The sequence below is a fragment of the Chamaea fasciata genome, unplaced genomic scaffold, assembly GCF_029207755.1.
Source record: "Chamaea fasciata isolate MVZ Bird 193981 ecotype frontalis unplaced genomic scaffold, bChaFas1.0.hap1 SCAF_3, whole genome shotgun sequence".
Lineage (NCBI taxonomy): Eukaryota > Metazoa > Chordata > Aves > Passeriformes > Sylviidae > Chamaea > Chamaea fasciata.
Window position 1 is genome coordinate 35,202,439 of NW_027094088.1, and position 22,571 is coordinate 35,225,009.

Sequence of the window (22,571 nt, forward strand, 5' to 3'; positions counted from 1 at the left end):
TCCAGCTGTGCTTTACGAAGTTTAGCCTTAGTCTCAATGTTGTTAATTCTAAAATATTCCCTTCATTACTAATTCATATTTTTCCTTGATATTTAATCTAATTTGCTGCAGGCTAACCCCTTTAGGTTTTGGCCTGTTGACAAACAAAAATGACTGGTCCTTGTACTCTTCCTTCTCTCTGTGGATCTATGGGCACTTACTTTCTGTTTCAGGTAATTTTTGTTTCTCCAACAACTCTTGGAGCATAAAAACATCTGCTACTCTTCTCCTTCCTAGTTAGGAGAGAATATTCTAAGAGTGCAGAGATGACTGAAGGAGACACTATCAGCAAGTTTTTGGTAAATGCTGTATTCACCATACATCTGTCCGGATGAAATTCTTTTGTGTCTAAGTGCCTTTAATTACCACCTTTAATTAATAGGCTCTTACTGAAATACTTCTCCCTGGAGTCTTTTCTTTCTTGCTCTTCTGGGTAATATATCAGGGTATCTTCTTCACTGCTTCTGTTGGCTTTAGTTTAACAGCTATTAAATACATCATTAATATTTTAGGTAACACATAATATAAACCTAATGTTTAATATGACCCTTTCAAATGGCAATAGGTTTGGTTTTGATCCTGGACTATAATATTCCACAGATTCACTACAGAGAGTTTCTCAGTGATTGATACATGGAAATTTACTCAACAAAAACTGGCATGCTACAGCCACCAAGTTTCTGTTGCCTAAGAAGACAATATTTCTTTGTCGTCCTACATCAAGGTTTGTATTCTTTTGTTTAGAAAATGCTCTGAAAATTCAGACTGCAAAAAAAGATGGCTCAGTAGTTTTGCAGCAAGTGGAATGACAGTCCAAATTCCAGCCCAAGTTTTCATAGGCAGCCTTGGGGAGCTATTTTACCCAACCTGTATCTCTCAATTTCACTTCTATAAACTGAAGATAATGTTCCTTTCCCACCTGGGAAATGCACTGATACTAGTGAGATATTTGGATGCTATAAAAGAAGACCTAGGCAAAGCTTGTGCACAGTCAAATTATAAAAGTCCTAAAAGATAAACAAAATAAATCAGATTTAATATTCTTTGGCTTTTGTTTACCTATCTTCAACACTAGAATTTCCCTGCACTCACGGCTATTCCCTTGTTGTTGTCTTCATAACTGAAGCCTTGAGCTGGCCAGATCACTTAATCTCAGGAAAAGCTTTTTCCATGAGGTGCCTCATTGTGGTAGCTGGTTTAGGCACCCCAACCACAGCAGTTGCTGGAGCAAACCAAAGCGTTCCTTAGGATGTGGATTTCTTTTTGGTTTGGAGTACCATGCACTAAGCAACATACAATCAAATGCAACAAAACTTTTAACCTGTTTTGGCTACATTTTAAAGAAGAAATCATTTGGAGACTGAAATGGAGAACGATAAGCATAATCAAAACAGGCTGATTTTTGTAACAAAAAACATTCTGCCTTACAGAAGGAGAAAAGGAGAGACATTTCCACCTGCTGCATATGGTGGCTGCCTGTGTCCTCTAAAGCAATGATCCATCCCACAGGCCAAATTCTTCCAATCTTGGTCTTGCAGGTGCCACCTACACAGAAGTGTCCAGTGCTGTAGCATATCTTTTTTTAAATGAAAAATTGTTAATTTAAGTAGGATACAGGAATTTACATGAAGCCATCAGGGAAAAGGGAAATCATATGAGCTGAGCTTAATTTCTTAGCCCTTGTTGCACAGAATTACTTAAATACATGACTCCAAGGCTTTTCAGATAACTGTGGAACATTCAAGCTATATAAGGCAAGTTCAGAAAGTAATGGACACACTGCTCATGCCCTGCACATTCCCAGTGAGTGTGCACAGGGAATGTGAGGGCCTTCCTGTGAATGCATGTACACTGTGAATGTACAGGTCTGCCAGGTAGAATATCTGGCATTTGCAAAATTGTGTTCATGTATGCCAAAGAGCTGTACCACAGGGCTGGAAATCCCAGGTTAAATAAGCAGTTCCTCAGAGTCTTCCCAAATTTTTCATGGGAGAAGAAATAACATTCAGGGGAAAATGTGCATATATCAACCCCAGTTATCAAATATTTTATTTTGATTTCTTCAACCCCCTGGGCAGCAACCAGCTCTAAGTTACTACACTGAACTGGATGGAATTATTCACATATTGGCATGTAAATAGGCCTCTGCAGAATTCTGAGCCTGCTTTATGATTAAACTTTACTGCCAATGGCAATAAAGACGTAATTAGCATTATTGTAATAATGGCATCATCTTTTGTCTTGTTTTTTCCCAGTCAGGAACTAGAATAAGGAAATAAAATGGTGTCAGTCTGCATGAGAAGAGTGCTGGACCTGCAGAGTTATACAGAACACTGCAAGCATCTTGCTAGTGCAAACAAGAGCAACTCACCATAAAATTAAGGGAACAAACACTATCCCCTCAACAGCATAGAACACAATGTTGTTCTTTATTTTATTATTTAAAAGGGGCAGATTTACTTGGTCATAAATTAATAATTCAGAAGGTGTAAGAAGGCACAGCCAATTAGCTGCAGTAATTTGCATTTTTATGCTCCTTCATTAGTTTTCTAAGGTTCTTCTCTCCTGTTATAGCAGTGCAAATGCCATCTTCCGAAAGGTGAATAGCCAACCTGTTTTTTGTTTGCATGGTAATGAAGCCTTTTCAATTATTGAAAGACCAAACAATTTAATAATTTTTAAGACAAATTTTTGTTGCTATAATATCTCTTCCTTGTGTTTTTTTCAAGAAACATGCTTTTTTAATGTAATTTATTTTAACCCGAAGCAGGGAGTTTATCATGAGGCAGATCTTCTGAGGTTCCTAAATTCATGCCTAACTTTAATCATGTGAGTATATCTCTCGAAGCAAGGTATTAAAATCCTTTCATAATTTAGAGGCTGACAACTCAGTGTATGATGTCTTTGTTTGCAGCATAGAGTTTCTTTATCCTTTGTGCTGGAATGAATTGAGAAGGCTTTAATATATGAATTGGACTGTTAGGGGAACTTCCCTTCCTTATGCCCATGCCCCAGATATCTGCTGGCAAAAGTACCCTCAAAAGCTTCCTGCAGCCTGCCCCAGGGATTTCCCTTTTGGTCATTACTATCTATGGGCACAGTCTTGCTAAAGTTGATGTCTTTAGCTTCTGAGAAATACTCCTGAGGCCAGCAAGGTTAAAGTCTTCCTGCAGGCATACCTGAAGTCCTGGTCACCAGAGTGCTGCAAGGCAGCTGTGCTAACTTGGTCTCTGCCTTCCCATGCAGGGCACCAGAAAATCCCACTGGCTTCCCAGAGGGCTGCTCCTAACCTGCAGCTGGCCTGACACATACTTATTTTTCCATTTCTACTCTGGTATTTTCCTTTCCAAATGCTTTCCATGTGAGGCCATTTCATTTTATTTTTATAATTATTTTATTTTTAATATGGCCCCTCATTCCAGATGTAGACAGTACATACACACTCTCAAATACACATAAAAGTGAAGTAGTGCTGAGGCTGCACCTTTATAGAAATTTATCTGAGGCAGAGGGTAACCCAGGAGATTTATACAGATATTTCAGAGGGCAAGTGGATACTAGTCTCAGGGGAAAAAAAAATGGGGGGGGGGGGGGGGGGGGGGGAGCGATGAACTAAAACCTGGAGAATAAAACAAAGATATTATATGTTTTCTGGGGCAACCTGTGAAGGGACTTGGGTGTTCAGGTTACTATGAATGTTATCAGTTGGCTGAAGAAGACAGGAGACCTGCCCTTCTCCATTTATATCAGCAGAATGCTTGTCTTTTGGGATGTTGGTCTTTCTAGGGCCAACCTGCAGCTATGCTTTCTCCCAAGGAACATGGCACCACTCCCCAGCCCACTGAAATCCACTCCATCCTGTTCCCTAGTCACTTCAGCCTTTCTTTCTTTCTTTTAGCACAGATGTTGTTCACAAACTGCACAGATCATCTTGGAATTTTTTGCTAGCCAAGAACATACAAGAAGGCACAGTTTTTGTCATTTCACTGATAGTGCAGACAGCATGCCTGTAACACAGACCAAATGACCGACCATACAAGAAGCAGGGTGTGTTGGTGTCTTTTAAGAGGCTTTCTTCCTTTCTTCTGTTAACTTCTTTGTGAAGGCTGCATGTGAAGGCCAGGCTCTGAGTCACTTCAAGTAGGAAGGGCAGGGTGGCAGAGGAGTGGATGCCTGAATCAGCCCCAATACCCAAAGGCAAGTGACATTATGCCAGTGGGTATAATGAGGTAAAAGTCATGCCAGCAGGTGAAACAAGAAAGAAGAAACAAAATGGCTTGAGGTAAAATGTAATTTAAAGTATTTAAAAGAATTGGCCAAAAATAAATTAACCAAAACTTTACAAACTATACAAATAAAGAAATCTTTAGTATAAAGTAAGTATAAAGGAGAAGATTTTCTAATATCATAGGAGGGGCAGCAGTCTCTGTCTATGCCCTTAGTCCAGCCCCTCCTTTGCCTCCTCCCCTTGTCCCCAAGTTCACCCCCAACACATCTCCTGCCTGACCCCATGCAAGGGCACAAGGGTGGCCCACGGGCAGGCTGGAGCTGCAGGCTGGATTCCCACAGCAGGACAGAGCCTTCTGACTTGCAGAATTAACCTCTAGAGCTGCAGTGCTCTTTGTGCTTTCCTCTTCCTATGTGGATAGAAATGGAGGTCTCTGAATATGCTTATTTGGAGACGAAAGATTTTGTCTCCAAGGTGAATTTGTGCTCTAGATAAATTTCTGTTCTTTTTGTCAAACAGAAAAATCAATCTTTTATTACTTAGTGGAGAACTTCAAGATTTCATATCTTCTATTCATATGTCTGCTATTTAGCTCATAAATTAAAATTATTTGCAAAGTGCCTTTTTAAAAAACATTAATAAGACCTTATTGCAGATCATCTCAACAGACTAACATGACCACTTCATATTTTGACTGAAATATATTAATATCAGAAGGGTTCTGTTGATTATTTGATGGGACTTCTTGTATCACACATCTACAGGACTCCCCTGAATTAATTTCTGTATCAAGACCAATAGTGCAGCTAAGCCAGAATAAAAACTGATCATGATTTCAAATTTTCTCTTCAGACAAAGCCCACTGCAGGCAAGAGTAAGTTTTTTCCAGTGGTCAGTTCCCTTCTCTGAGGTGAATGACTTCAATGCTAAATTTTTGTAATTCCAGACAACGGATTTTGCTAGTCTTTTCCAGAGAAATTAGAGATGCCTTTGTACCATTTTTCTATCCTTTAGGAAGTCAAGCCTTTGAACTGTAGTCCCACATTTTCAGCATATTTTCCACTCCTTTAAGCTCAACCAGAGTTGCTATCAAACCCTTCTTTCTAAAGAAAACCAAACAAACAAGAATGCAAAATACCCAAAAATTACAAAGAAGACCAAAATCCTTTTCCACTGGGCAAGACAAGCAGTGATGAAGCACAGTGGCAGGGTGCTGGACCCCAGCAGTGGCACTTGGGAGCAACTGTGCAGTGCCTCTCTTTCTCCTCTAGCAGGGGCACAAAGCCCCAGACTTTCCTTGCCAAGGGGCTACGGTCTGTAGCACTTTCGCTTTCACCTCACAGTAAATCTTCACCTGAATAATGCAAGCTCTCTGCTTTTATTCATATTCTCCTCATTACAGTCCAATGATCATTTTAGCACTTTGGCCGTGGTGCACCGCAGGAACTCCACGTGTATCTGATTATCCATTATAAAATCAAATCCCTTTCAGTCCCTACTTCCCAGCATGGAGTCTCTTCCATCCTACAAGCGTGGCTCACACTGTTCCTCACTGCACAAGCTTCCAAAAAAAAACTTTTTCCATTTTGTAAAGAAAGTCAGATTGCTTTGTCATTCACCAGCCTTATTTATCATTTAATCCTCCACTAGTTTTAGTGGTATAAGAAAACTTCATGAAGAAAATGTCATGTTTTCTTGTCTCATTAACAAAGATAAGGTGTGAGGGAGATGACCCTCATGAGGACCAAATCCTCACCATGATGGTTCCTCATTTGCAGTTATATTTGAATATACTTATATTTTTAATAAAATTCATAGGTGTTAAGTTGATTTTCTATTCTTTTATTTTCTTAACAAAATGTCTTCTGGCACAAGTGAGAGCATGGCCTTTGAAAACTTTATTACATCAACAATACTATCCTGATCAAAAATAACTTGTAATCTTTCCTATCAAAAGATGAGATCAAATTATTCTGACAAAAATTATTTTCATGAAACTAATGTTGATGGACATTAAATCTGTTTAAACAACCTCATTTTGATAGAGTCTGAATTTCCTGAGTTAGTCCTGTTATCATTTTTACACGTTGGTACATTTAAAATTTTTCCCAACTTGAAAACTCCCATGTTTCAACCCTGTAATCACCAAAAACTGTCTATGAGGGTATTTTACTAGTTCTTTTAAAACTATAAGATGAAGGTTACTTAGACATGCAGATTTTAAAATGTCTAGCTTAAACAAACTGCTGTGTACCTGGTTAGAATTAAAAGGACTGCATCATCATGTCATATGACTCTACCATCTGGCTTTCCCCAAATGCAGACTCCAAGTGACTGAGATTCTGCTTCTCCTGAATTCCTGTCAGTTCTGCTATCATGATACAGTCACAGAGCAAAAATATTATCGAAATTCCCAATACAACTGGCAACTCCGTTCTCAGCCTTTCCATTCTTATATCTGATAACCATGGATATTTGTGTTTAACAGTTTGCTTCCACCATCTACTTCCTAAAATCCATGAGACTTGTTACTATGATTGTTCCAGCTTTTTTTTTTCATGTTTCACTAGGATTTAGAGATGTTTTTCAGTTTACTTTAACCCATACTGTTCTTTCCTTAAGTCACTGCAACAACATCATTCTGAAATGTGCAATTTGGGCATCTAGTAAAATGTTATTTAACAATGAACAGTTATATTTCTCATGTTTCTGTTTACATTTTCTCCAGTCGATGGTCCCAATAATTTTTTCAGCTTTATTAAATTGTCTTTTTCAACCCCCTGAGAATATGTATTCTTGGCAGAAGTCACAATAAAAATGTAATCAAGATAAAATCAATTTCATCTATTTTTTCAGTTCTGTGATTAACTCTTCACTTTGTAAGGTCTTGAATAGAGTTCTGCCCCATTAGAAACAATTTTTGTTTATATAGGAAATTCTTATATATAAAATTTTAAAAATTCAAAGGCTGCCTTAAAATCAGTAACTTATATCTCGTCTTTCGCACTGATGCCAACCCATGAAAATATTTGTTCTTGCTACATATTATAGCTTAATGGTTGCACAGACAATTTTATTATTCTCTAGAGTGTTTGTGCATTTCTAGCAGACCAAAGCTAGCAAACTCTCCTGTGCTTTGATCCTACAGAATCCTTCTCTTTTTTTATCCGTGGCCTGTAATTTGAACTTGAGTGAGGCCATTTTAAAACAGTATCTCCCTCGTGCTGCTGCATTTTTCATTCAATCTTCTCAACATTGTTACAGCCAAAAATTTTAGCATTATCAACATGGGAATCTTCCTATTTTTTTTCAGAACATCTAGCTTTATGCTAATTATTGAGAAAATTCCACTGTGTACATAGCACATAAGAAATGAAATTCTGTGTATATTGGAATCAAATGAGTTGCAATTAATCTATGTTATTAAATATTTTTAAATTTTACTGTTATGGTTATATTTGCCATGGACAACGTCAGGTAACTTAAATGAAGCCAGTGTGAAATTCCAGGAAAAGCAGATGTTCCCTATTTTTTTCTCTACATTTCATTTTCTTACAATCCTTCTACAGGTTATAATGAGTATGAAGTATGACTGAGTCTAGACAAATGTGTTAAGGCCTCCTATTAGCAAATTTCTTGGTACAGCTGTCATTATTTTTTAAGTTGCTATGGAGACTTCAAGTTTGAGGCATCACTGTTTCGATGATTTTCCATAGCAATACTGCTTTGGCTCCAGTGCACACCCCAAAACAACCGTGAATGTCCTCCAAGATAATTTATGCCCAGTTGAACATACTAAAGTATCTACACAACTGCCTAGAATATGGCAGTAGCAATAGGATGTGAAAAAGGACTGACCTACTTGCTAAACATATTGCTAGATGGAATAAATTTCATCATTTAGATTTCAGTAAAATAAAAGTTAAAAATACATAGCTGGGAGATAACAGGAAAGGCAGAGTATTTTGTCAAAATAATGTTATTTTTTTCCCCCCCAGTATCTGATTTTAAGTTCAGATCACCCCTGGTAAACTTCTGAGAAGAAGTTAAGATACTAAACTTTTTCAAGTATATTTTTTTCCTCTTTATGCTTAAACAGAAAGAACTATTATCCTTTTCCTTTTCAGCTAATTGCTTCTTTATGGAATTGTGGAAGTAATAAATTTTGAGAATTGTGTAGCCCGATGGCAATAATGTCAAATGACAAAAATCCTAAACTACCTTTATATGGACAAAGCATGTAGCAATCATATGGATGAATGAAGACCTCTCACTGCAGACATGTAAAACACTCAGAACCTGATATGTCTTTCACCAGCTGTGTAGAGATATACGCAGCCAGGCGTAACTAGTTTTACACCAATGGATGTCACAGGAAATATGAAAAGTCACTCCAGCCTGGAAGTGAGGAACTCCTCACCTTTCAGAAGTGCTGGGCAGGGGCAAAATACATGGAAAAGTTTACTTCCCACCATTTATTTTCCTGATGCTTCTCAGCTTTTGTTGCTGCCTCCATCCCTTTGCATGATGAACCCAATACAGCCTTCTGGAGACAAAAAAGGAGAGTAGTTAAGTGAGAACCAAAGGCAAAGTCAATCAAAGCATTTTTTGCCATTGCAGTGATACTTCAGACCTCTGTTGAGTAATTCAAATAACTGATTCACTAAACAAAAAGGCCACAGAAAAGGCCACTTCTGATGAGAAAGAGCTCAAGGTTGTCCCTCAAGCATTCAGCCCCATGATTTTCACTCTCTTGGTGAGCAGCAGCAGAGGAGATACCCTAACACGGGCATGCAGCCCCTGGGTGGGGTCCTAAAGGAGCAAGAGCAGCCCGGTTCCCTCCTATTTCTCATCGTTGCCACCATCCACACACCTGGCCTGCCTTCCTGCAGCTTTCATATAACTCAAGGCTACAGCTGGAAGTTTTTCATATGTGTAGCTTTTCTTTTTTTATCAGTTTACTGAAGTCTATCAATAAAGAGTAATACTAACAATAAAAGCCCCTTCTGTGTTTCTCTGAATAATTTTATTTCACTGTTTGGAAGGAGCACCAGGAGACACCTTCAGGTTTTTTTTAATGTGTTCTGTTTTTTTTATTTTCCTAACTTTTCGCATTGAGAGTTAATTTTGTTCGCAGGTATTTTGCTTACATTGCTAATATATTTTCCATTAACATACCCTTTTGTAGGCACATCCAGACCACAGGATGCTCATCTAAGAACTTCTTTACAATGAATTTGCTGCATGGTGTGTATAACTTTGAGTTTTCACCTCAGTAACATATCTTTTTGTTGGGGAAAAAAAGAGAGCATTTTTCTTCAAACAGCTTGCACTCTCTGCATGCTAGAGATACTGGCTTATGGCAAGTCTGCACCGAGTTGCAAGCCTCTGCGTGGGTTTTGAACTAGTGACTAACCAACTGAGTGGCCAAACTGGTTCTGTGGACACAGATGTGTAAGTTAATTAAATTCTGTGACAAGGAAGCAGAACAGCACTTTCATTTATAACCATGTGAAAAGTCTTATCAGTGTATGACATATGGCTTAATTTTTTCTGGAAACAAGTTTACACGGAATACCTCTATTGCAATGCAGGAGAGCAAAGATGCAAGATTGCAGCAGCTGGTGTAAATAGGCACTGTACAGAGTATGTACAGGACCAGTGTACATTGTCATTTCCTTAGTACAGAGTGTGTTGACAACATAGAGCAGAACATGCAGCAAGTAAGTCAGTGTGCTTTGATACCACAGATCTGACACTTTTTGGTGTGGAGAATGAAAAAAAGTCTGTATTTTATGGTTAAGGGTAGACTTGTTCCCCCAGTCATCTTAGTTGTTTATACATGGACATCAAAATGATCAAACTCTGTCAGACTACATATTCATCTATTCATATTGCCTAAAATCATTCCCTTTAAATTCATCAAACCACCTTCTAAAGCTGTGATAATGTAGGAAAATTTTGCTTGCGTAAGAAATGCTTTATTTTGAGTAAAAATGGTCTGTGATACATGACAATAATAGCACAGTTAAGTCTGAAAGTATTTATCCATTCAAACACTATTAAGAAGTGTAGAGTGGGCTTTTGCTGTTTTTCCAGCCTCTCAAAAGAAAAGAAAAATCAACATAGTTACAGTATGTAAAATGGTAATTATAAGAATTGAAAATAGTTCTAGCTTTCTGATGAATTTGTTCCTAGCCCAGGATTAGAAAAGCATTGTACTTAAAAAGTGGATTGCATTTGCAGCTGAGAAAAGGTGTTGTTGTCACCACTCAAATCTCTTAGGAGAAATATCCCAGAAATGGACATATGAACACTTGTTTCTGTCCAGCAGCTAAAACTCAAACTTTGTAAAGAAATTTTTAATAACTCGTGTGACTCTGAATTAATACAAGGAAGCCAGAGGCAGCTGTGAAAAACACTCTCATACAGAACTGATCTGAGGCTATGAACTGTTATAGACTAATTGTCCCCATGTGATTGATCCCTATAGGAACAGATGGACTTTCCCCTCTCAGGCACTGACATGTGTCCCCAAAGGAAAGAGGCATAAATTGAATGAGATTAATCAGCCTGTTTCACGGAAAGCTCAGTAAGACTTCCATGCAAAGGGAAATGTGCCTTTAATCCATCTGAGCCAAGTATGATTAAGAAGCATGAAGAAACGGCTAAAACTCTGGGGTAATGGTATTTGAGTGAAGGTATCACTCTGCTTTCACACCCTGACTTTTGACTATTTAACTGTGTAATTTTATGTTTGCATAGTACATTGCAGGAGAACATGTACTGACACTGGCTGTCAGCAAGGAATATAGCTAGGACCAATGAACAGAAGAATTGTAACTAGCTGCTACAGTTCATTTTGAGTCCATCTACTGAATATTTGGGACCAGATTTCATTACAGTTATCTCAGGAGACACCCGAAAGCCCCCAGGCTTGGAAATGACAGCCAAGCTCTGCCCAGGATGAGGGTGTACCTGTGAGCATTCTGTCTTCTCACAGCTGACCTCCACTGGCAACAAAGTCCACTGCTGACTGACAGCCAAAATGAGATATCAATCACAACAAATTGTGCAGATCCTCAATTCTACCCTTTCTTAAAGGGGAAAAAAATGAACAAAACTAACATGAAATTACTAAAACTCCACTAAGATGAACAGAATACTTCCAATCTCAATAAAATTGTTCAGAAAGTAGCTTGACTTTTTTGCCATCTGATATCTTCATATTAGAAGACTGACATCTTCACTTATGTCAGTCTCTTGTTCCTTGTTTCTTGTTTTGATTTTTCGTATGGAAAATCACTTACACAAAAATCAGTATTAATAGAAAGAAAGAAAAAAAAAAAAAAAAAAAAAAAAGGTTGCCAAAACCCACCTAGGCTTCTTTTTCAAAACAGTTAAAATTATTTTTAACTAAGTTAGGATCATCTTTTACAATATCTGTCAAAAGAAACTGTAACCAAATTTTCCTCTATTTCAGAATCTGTACAGAAGAACTAAATACCTTCTGTAACGGTTGGACTTGGTTTATCTTTATTCTAGATACTCTCCACAGGCAAAAAAGATGTTGGAATACAGACTTCCTTAAACTAAAAAGTGTTCGAAAATGCAGATAAGCATCTAATGACATCCTCCCCTAAGGAGAGGGGAAAGATCCTTTTACTCTTTATATCAGGTCCAGGTAGCACTTCGTACTGGACCTGACACAGGGGTATTTTTAATTGTGAATTGTGTATTTCAGCTCCTTTGGGAATGCCATGCACTTTGCAGCATTTATCATCGAGGAGCAAATGGGGAGCCAGAGGCTGCCTCTTTTGCAGAACGAGAGGTGAAACCCATCCGTCCATTTCTCCCTCGAACCAAACAGCCACAGCAGCCCAGGACCAGCCCTGTCTAACGTAGCCATGAAGCAATTCCTGAAGTTGCAACTCAGTGTTAGTTTATTTTTTCAAGAAGATGATCCTCAGACTATAAAAACCTGCTGTTCCTGCCAGCTAATGTAGGAAATCCTTTCCTTTAAGTCAGTGGTGTCTGTGCAGTGAAATTGAAAGTCTGGATCCAAACACAGCTGATGACTCACTTGGGAAGCTGCTACAGGCGCACATGGCAACACTTGTAATACCAGCCACCTTCCTTTTTTTGGAAAAAAAAATCCCAACATTTTACTTGCAAAACAGAAAGCAGATTCTCCTTCATTTATGTTACTGAATTCTATATTTGCTGTTGTCTTTTTTCCTGCATAGTGGAGTTTATTACTTTAAACTCTGAAGGTGAAAGAGTAAGAAGTCATCCCCTCACTCGTGCTATGAATACATATTAGATTAAGTGCAAATATAATTATTACAGTGGATGTGCATTTGGTTTATATTAATTATACCTCTGTACATCTGCCACCCAGTTAGCTCCCAATATAGCCACACAGATCCAGCAGCTTTACACAGCTGAAAGGAGAAAATAAATCATCACTCTAATGAGAGTTCAAAACTCCATTAAAGAATTTGCTGGAAGAAATATGAAAATAATTAAATCTGGAACAACTCTGGAATAAAAGAGAATATTTCAGTATGTATTGAAACATGACCTAAAAATGCCAGTAAAGCACTTTTCTTATTTCTATTATTTGAACTGTGAGAAGTCTCTGTAGTCTCTAGAGTAACAGTAAGTTTTCACTCCTGGTGAAATCACAGCATGTGGATTTTTCAGTGTGCTATATTTTATGTTACTGAACCTCAGATTTTCAAATTGTCAGTTTCATTTATAAAACATCAGAATCTACTTTAAAAAATGCTCAAAATATCAACATTTTTCCTTTAAATATGAGGCCTCAAGAGCACTAACAATAGTCAATCTCTCTGACCAAGATCTTATCACTTGAGAGAGTGTGTGTGTTCTAAGATATTAGTACAGGCTGTTTCTAATCAGCTTGGCTTCAGGAGAATATAGAGATGGAGGAAAAGGGAGGGATTTTTTGTGTAAAAAAGACAAAAACTGATAAAACGCATCATAAATCCCCATTTTTGCTGTATTTGTGAGCTATCGGCTTGTTCTGAGATTCTGGATTTACACTAACTGGTTACAAATAAGCACACAACTGCAGAAACTCCAGTTTTCCAACGGCTATTGTAAGGAAGTCAATTGTCCTATACATGTAGGGCAGCCCTAGATGTGAGAGAGCAATCCACATCTCCACTTGTGACTTTCTGAACGTTGCACAATGAATGAGGGTTTGGGGAATCACTCCCAGCTGTTTGCTTGCTTTCTGTTGAAAAGAGAAGGCGCGTTTGACACTGTTATGTTATCTCTGCAGCATAGCTGCAAAGCAATTGCAAGAAGAAAGATAAATTAATTTTTAAGGGATAGTACATTCTTCTGTGCGACACACTGAAGACAAGGCGCATTTCAGCTTTAAATTAGCTTATGAAACCCATCTTTTAGTTATAAGAAGTAAGATTTTATAACTGCAGAAACACAACAAATTAGGAGGAGGCTGCAATCATTTCTTAAGGGTTTATAAAATTGCAAGTATGAGTTTGGCTTTCAGTTGTTTTGTCACATGTCACATGTGTGATGGGTCAATTCTGGTCATGCAAAGTATGTATGAAATACTGCAACCCAACCCTGAACTTAAGGAAAGAAACAATTAGACAAAGTATAATGTGACTGAACAGTAAACCAAATAATCATATCAAAAATTATCACAGGGTTCATTCTTCCTATAATAAGTGCTATTGGCTCAACAGTAATTTCAAATTACTGATATGGCATAAACTTGATAACACTAAAAAATCCCCCAGTGTTCTGTACAGGATATCCTATTGATTTTATGTTTTCCATCATTTGTTTAAACAGAGTGGCTTACTTTTGCACAGATAAGCAGCAGTTTCAGGTGTACAAACAGCCACACATCTGAAAGGAGCCTTATTTGCAAAGGGGTAGCAGCCAGTATGCACTGGACTAGGCCAATATATCCTTTCCAAGTTACCTTCTTATTCAAAAGAGTTTTGGTTACATCCTGAGATTATCACAAAGGAAAGAGGGACAGATTCCAAAGTCTTTCAGAACCTGAATTCAAGGAACACAATCAACACGTACATTGTTTGATGTTCCTACAATAAAAACTTGGAGTGCATGACAGAAACTCACTCTCCGAAAAATCAACTAGAGATCTTGAACTATAATGCCAAGAGCGTGAAATTCACGCTTTGCTTATGTGTAGTTACAGCAAGTGTTTTAATGAACAAAAGCAACTGCCCAGAAGCCAGCTGTGTGCATGTTTTTATCCCTAAAACAGCTGCTGCATTTGACTACGCCACTAAGACAGAAAGAGTCTCCTCCTCTCCCACTGGCCACTATATTAAGTAGTTTGCTGTAATTACTGCACAGCACTTGGCAGTGGCAAGCATGGTAACATTAATAAAAGCAGAAACTGTTTTCACAGTTGCATGTCTCACAGTCTTTCTCCTGTGTGAAACCACATTTAGTGTAGACAAACAGGATATCTTCAGCATGGACAACTGCAGATTGTGATGGAACAAACGTGCTCAGCAAAGAGGGTGTCCATGAGAGCACAGACAGTACAGAAGTTAAGTAATTAGGCAGCAAGAAAATATGCAAGTATGATCATTACTGAAATCACTACTAATTTATTTCATGTTTCAGAGTTCAGTTTTGCATTAATAAAATTAATAACTTTGAGGGACTGTTTTAATTTAAACACACATGCCTTAGTGCACGATAAATAATGTATCTGTATGCATGTTTAGATAAATTTTTCCTTACACCTTCATCTGTAGGGAAGGAATGAGTCAGAGTAGCCAGCATATAGCTCTATCTGTACCTGTCTATTCCCAAAATATCACAACAAATATTTAAGGATCTTTTCAACTGACAGAAGTAAAGGTCAGGGTCATAGCAAAGGGCAGTTTGTGGAGGAGGAGATTAGCATTTCTCTAAGTGATTTCTTCTTCCAGCTACTTTTTTATATCCTCTATAAACAGTCCTCTCTAATTTCAAACATATTTTTTGAATTCTGCAGAGAAGTCAGTTCTAAAAAGGTATCATCCAAAACAAATGTTTTTCTTGGCTCATTCATTAGGTATCCTGTCTTTACTAGTATAGATATGGGTGGGAGAAGGAATACGTGTGTATGTACATTCTGTATATACACAAATATCGGTGTAGCCTCAATTTAGCATTCTGTACCCACACACTACTTATGCAAAAGTATTGCATGGAGAGCTTTGTTACTAAGATTTTTTTTAGCTCCTATTTAATTGAAAAATAATTATTTAATAGATTGATTAGATTAGCATTTATCTGTTTTATCTGACTAGTAGGCTAATGCCAAAAGAAAGTTCCAGGTGCTCAGCTCCTTTTGAAAACAGATTTTTATTTTGCATATCCAAACACAGGGCAGCTCTCCAGCATCCCACACACACACTGACTGAATTCTCCCCTTATAAGCATTATTAAAGTGTGTGCTAGGTCATCTCTGAATTCACACAGACTGCATCCCCTTTTCATTTATTTTTGAAGACTGCCTTTAGATCAGAGCTTGGTAAATGGCCCTGTGGAAGGGTGACCCCTCCACTGCCATCCTCTGCCTTGTCACCATCCAGTAATAACCAGCTTCTTCTAAAATAAAATGAAATGCAGTGTTTCCTAAAGACTGTGACAGAGAGTGTTCATTTCATTTGTGTTTTGGCAAGCAGTTTCCAGGTTCCAGATGAAATTCCTCAGTAAATAGTGTCCTCTCTCTCTCAATGTGTGACCAAAAAGCATTAAAGAATTCAATTCTTAATAGCCTTTCAGTTCAGGTCCTCACCCACCATTTTGCAAAACGAAGACAGACAAGGAAAACAGAACCAGTGATCTGACAGTGACTCATAGCCTTCTCATACAGGTATCATTTATTCCCATTCAAGCTGCTGCCACCAGCTGCATTCAGCCCCATCCCTGCCTGGCTTCATGCATGTAGGCAGAGCTGCTGACAGACACTGCATAAAAGACTGGAGGAGTCAGGGATGCTGAAGAAGAGAAGATTCCAGAAGCACCAGCACTGACCGTGAGCTCTCCTGGAGCAGCAGTAATCCATCCACCCCACTGGCACACCTAATGGTGGGGCTGCTCCCCAAACTCATCACTGACAGCTCCCGTGCCTTTGTCTTGCCCCAGGAATGTCAACTATGCCCTGCCTGTTCATGTTTCTGAGGGCTCTTGGGAAATATTTCCTTCAGGCCTTCCCAGTTTTTAGCCCTGTACTGTCTTCAACAACTGATCAGTGCTAAGCCCACGGAAAGCACCAAACAGAACAGCTGAGGCACAGCCCAAGGCTGCAAGAAGATTTTTCTCCGCATCTTGGACTGCACATGTGTCAAAGTGCATAAACATGCTGAAACAACACCTAGGCTAGAAAAAAAAAGAACAGACCATGTCAGCTAAAAATTAAGATACGCAGAATAGCTTGGGAATTTGCTCCTGATTTCAGGCAAAAAGGTAAGAATTCAGGACTTTCTCTCACCATGTGGCTTTTGGAGAGAACAAGGAGGGCAACTGTAAAGAGGTAGAAGTCAGTTCTGAAAATGAGTTTCTGTGCTGTTTGGCTGACTTTCAAAGGATCTGATCATTTTAATACTGTATGTATTAAACTGTTCTGTTAATGATGTGTTAAGGCAGTCATGGATTTACTAGAGGTTCTAGGCAGATCAAGGCTACATCTTCCCCACTGGGCACACAAAATCTTGGACAGACATCATTTAGCTATCATTTCAATCAAGGAAAACATAGTAAGTCCTTTCTAGAGCTGAATGAATTATGAACATCAATTGTCCTTTTGTTGAATATAATTTCTGCTAGCAGGATGTCTCCAGGAATGTTTCATTGCAAATTTTCCATAGATTTTTCATCTCTGGTTGCCTTGGTGCATGGCCCTACACTCACACTATTCTCTTTGGCTTGGAGATACAGCCAGAGGCATTTTGAATCACTTCATGTTCAGAAGGAGTGGCCTTTGTGGATGTGGTTTTAGCCCACTAGAAAAATGAAGGGTGAAACCTACTTGTTAGCCACAAATTTTACTGTTCCATTGAAAGAAGGTGGGTTTGAGCTTTTGAGCCTGCAACATCACCATTGATAATTTACTGAAGACAACAATCCTGGTATCACCCATAGGACAATTAGACAAAAAACAATTTAGGCAAAAAACCAAATAGTAGATCATCTGCAAAGGTGAAAGGACAGATCACAGGCTATCGATGATCTCCTACAGATGTTGTTAGAGAGTCATATGGATACACAGAATGAAAAGGCAAAATGGATTCTGCTTTTTGGTCAAGTTCTTAAGAAATCTGAAGATAGTTAGTTTAATTCTATGCTCAAGCATGAAATCTACCTATGCTAGTTATTAGATTAGCAGGAATTTTTAGTATTTACCTTGAAATATTAAAAAACACATTCTTAGTACCAGGAAAATCCTTTATGGAGAGCAGGACACAGCACACATGGAAAGGTAAGTTTCTCATGTGCATAGCTGCACACTGGCATTTGGGAGAACTGTGTCCTTGCCCCACAAGTTGTATCACTGCTTTGCTGGGTAACCATGGAGAAGTCATTCCCTTGTCTTCTACCAGAGCTTTCCCCTCAGAAAAGTATGAATAACAATGTCAGGCTTCTTTGGAAAGAACTTTGAAATCTCTGGGTGGAGAGCACTGTGTAAGAACAGGGTATTACGGGTAATTTATTTATGTCTAGTTCAGCTGTGTAGATGCTGGTCTAAGCTCCCCTACAGCAGTGATCACAATAAACACGACACTCTTGGCAGTTAAATACTTCTCTTGTGTTCACTGCCCAAACTCTTGTTCCAATTCCCCTGTCTCCTGCAGCTGAAAGGTAGAAGATCCTTCACAATTTCTGGCCCATTCTAGAGCTGGGCCTGTCTTCAGAAGTCCTGTATACCCCAGTGCACAACCTCCACTGGCTTGGGTGCTTCCTTTCTCATTCCCACACTTCATCATGTGACATAATGTCTCAAAAGATCCATCCCTTGTTGTGTCACCTGGGCAGTGATCCCCACTGGACCACCTGCACTGTGCCAGCCAAGGTAAAAATCTCTTCCTCCCACCTCCTCATTCTCTCTGTTGAAGACTGGCACAGTTTGGTTAAAAAAAAATAAATTAAAAAAAAAAAAAAAAGCATCAATGTATTTTCTTGTCTGGAAGGACAGCATCTAATAAGGATGTGCATGACTATAAGCTGCTGAGAGCAAATTGGAATGCTGGCTTGCACAGATGTCCAAGCAAGCACTCACTCTGTCAGTCTTGGTTCCCTACCCCATGAGGAAATGTTTTCAAAATAAGGAGCACTCTTCAGTCCAGTAAAATTCACAAGCATCACTGAATTAAAGGGGATGATAGGATGGTTTGCATATCTGACCATTGTTATGTGAATTTGAATGGAGAGGAGGGGACCAGCCACCCCAAAGAAAATGGCTCCATTAACCATGTGAGAAATTTGCAGTGTTAGAATGAAGCCAATCTGGTTTGCCTGAAAAATAGTTTAAATAATGTACAGGATGAAGCCTTGAAATTGCCATAGAAAATACTGGGGGGGGGGGGGGGGGGGGGGGGAGCAAAATCTATGTAAAAATTAGTCACAGTTTCATTAGGTTTTCCCCTAAAGTTTGGTATTCTTTTTAAACTACTACCATACACACAATACAGCTTCATCACTACCAACTGAAAATTAATTATAGATCTGATCTAAAAATGAAATCTTCCATCCTGTCTTTATTAATTCCCAAGGCAATTTGTTTCACTTCTTTTCACCTTAATCTGTTTTCAGCCCTATATCACCACTGCCTTCAGAGCTGTCATTTTACTAATACTCTATTTACATTATTTTGATTCATAATACAACATCACAACAGAATCATTCTTGGTGGTAGGTCTGTGCTGCCCTCCTCCCTATTTTTTTTTTAATCAAAACAATCCTTTACCATAGCAACTTTTCTTGGCTACCTCCTCATTCCAATAACTTGTGAGCAGCAAACACTTGACAACACTGATCAGACTACACTGTCTCTGTGCCAAGTTGAAAGGCCACTCCTCTTTGGAACAGTGAATGCAATCCCAAAGTTACAGGATGAAGCTGTTGCAGGTCTCTCAGAAAGCTCGTATTCTTTAGAAAGTTACTGAACATTAAAAGTTGGTTGTGCCAAAACTTTCGGAACTTAGAAGTAACTCGAGGGAGCAACTCCTCCCTAAGCCTTTTAATTTATGATAGGAAAGGAAGAGCTATAAAAGTTAACAAACTTTTCATAAAACTGGTAAAGGAAAAAAAGTGTTCAGCTCAAGAAAGAATCAGACAGGGAACAAAAGGTGCCAAAAGTCATGCTGAACCAACTTCTTCCAACGATATTTTAGTTACTGTCAGTTTGACATTAGATTTTTAAGTATACGTGAAAGCAAGAGCCCACTCATTTAATAACGGTTGTTATTTTTACCTATCTAATCATAATTTTCACAATTACACTTTATGTAAAAATATCACATTATTATATTTTCCTTCAAAAGTTTTCTACATGTATTTCCTCGTTACTTAAAGGTATATATAAATAAAAAATATATAAATAATTTCAATATTCTCACTTATGTTTTCATACTGCTAAACTTTATCAAAGTTAAAATGTGAGGAAAGGGGCTTTGATTGAAAGATCTGAAAATTATTGAGAATCATTAATTATATTTATACTATCACAATAAGAAATAGCACTGAGAGTCTCCGTAAGCCATCCCGTACTTCCAAATCAGAACATTTAAAACAGTTTTCAGTTCTTTTTTACAGTGAAAAACTAGTATTTTCCAAGTTATTTTTGGTCAGAAATGCCATCATTAGTCTCTAATTGCAAACCAACAAATTAAAGAAAAAGAATTTACCTGCTATTAGTAAAGTTGGATGAAGTTAAGAAATATTCAAGAATGTAACATTTCAATGTAGCCAAAAATCTGTAGAGATTATTAAAAGTGAATGATTTTGAAAAGGAAGTAGCTACTATGAAAGCACAATAAACAATACCACCACATAAATACAGAATCCCATAAATTGTATGGCAGTAAAAAGTGGTAGAGTTTTTTTATTGGTATAATTTTAGTGATGCCACACATTCCTTACTTTTCATGAAAATTACCAAGGTTTTTTAATTCTTTCAAGGTTCAGCTTCCAGTCTTGTCGCCAAAGATTGGTATCCACAGACAAGACAAGTGCTGCCACAGTGGTACAGATACAGACACAGGATATGGAGCAGTCATGTTCCTTCTTCTAGAGCAGCCTAGCTCATACTGCTCAGGTCTACACTTGGAGTATTTTTTCTCTCCAAAGCCATGAAAAACAACAGTAGATTAACCTCCACTCCTGTTGATGCTCCTTTTTATAATTTATCAGGGCATCTCTCCTAAGCCCTTTCCCTTACTAAGTCCCAGACTTTGCTCTTTCTGTCTCTTCATTACCTCAGCTGGCAACTTCAGTTGCTCCATAAAACTTGTCAGGCTCTTCATGATGTATCTTCCCAATGCCTTCAAATGCAGCTAATACTGACTGCTCCCCTGGTCCAGGAAAGTTTCTGTTTTCACCTTTACTTCCACTACTCAGACCCCCACCAACATGTGTGAGAAAGTGTTTCTGCAGGGCTTGTCCAAAAATTCTCCAGGTCTCGCTCTTCAACTTAATTTTCCTACCATCTACATGATCTATATTGGTTAGATTTTTTTCTTCTGTGTAGCCCATGAATCCGCTTCTGCCACTGCATTTGTACTGCTAATGTAGGGCTGTTCATCCACTCTTCTTTGGGAACCTGCATTCTCTCCTATTCCTGAAACAGAAGAGATTTCTCCTCTCTTCTCCTGTTCCAGGGAAAACCTGCTCATTGCATATAGTTTAACCAAACTAGAATCACAGTGTTTTGTTGATGACATCATTAACTGGTAATCATGAACAATATCAAAAACAAAACAAATAAACCATAGTATTATATACCATGAAATGCTCATAAATACCCATTAGTTTCTAAGTCACCTTCTACAAGTAATCCCAAGGACTATTGCCCCATACACATAATGAAGTACACATTCATGCACACACACATACAGTGGAGTGTAGATCACAAGCTCTCCTCTCCTGAGAGTCCAGATACTTGCAGACACCTCCAGAGGGAGATGTGGATGCTGTCACTTCATGAGGAGCCATGCTGTGCCCTACAATCCACAATGCACCACCTGCACCTAGTGGAAAAGCATCCCAGAACAGTGCACATGCACACCCTGAGTTTCTGCACCCCACACCATCAAGCTCTTGGCTGAGAGGAGGCTAAAAAGCAAGTTATTGAAAGCTCTATTTAAACTTTCACAACAGCATGGATCTTATTTTGACTATTTTTTATTTGGCATTGATAATGCAGGAATTATTACAACAGGCTGATGCTTAGTTATCAGGTCATGGATGACTCCTCTGCAGCCTACAGAAGTGACCTTTGATTTTTCCTCAATTCAGTCTTGAATTTTGTACCCTTCTCCCTGTAAAACGTGAGAGCTGCAGGGACAATGGCAACAGCCAATTTGGATAGCTGCAAAAAGAGAAACAGGCTTCCATCTAAAACCCCAGAACTCTGTGTAAAGACCCAAATCCATCAAATCTGAAACTTGTTAGAAGAATATAGTGCTTGTCAACATTTTTTTGTGAACTGTTCCAAAATGTGAATGCTAACTGATTCATTTCAAACTGTTTTAGACATTCCAAGGTTGTTTGGAGTTGTTTTTCTCAGAATGACAATAGAGTATTTTGGAATGAAGCCTGATATATTTTTCATAGGCAGAGAAATTAATAAACTAATTCAGTGAGAGCTTGCTTTGTTTTTGGCAAACCGGATTGTGTTTGCATTCTCTATCCCTTTCTTAGTTTGTGTATATTTCTTGTTTCAAACAACCAGTAACACAAAGTCATTTGAACTCTGTGTCATGGAAGTGGTTACATTTTATCAATGCCCTTCAATCAATCCCCAATTTTATCTTAGTTCCAGCCTCCACTTTGACCTGAGATTCCGCATCCTCACACACCAGTACCTTTCATAAAAATCAAAGGCTTATACTTCAGGGGAAAAAAAAACAAAAAAAAACCCACCAAAAACAAAACCAAAAAAACCTCCACACCCACTATATTTTCCTTTTCCTTGTCTGACATTTTTGACATTTTTGTTTGAGAAAAAAAAATCACCTTAAATCCTAATTAAGACAGAATTTTATAAATAAATATG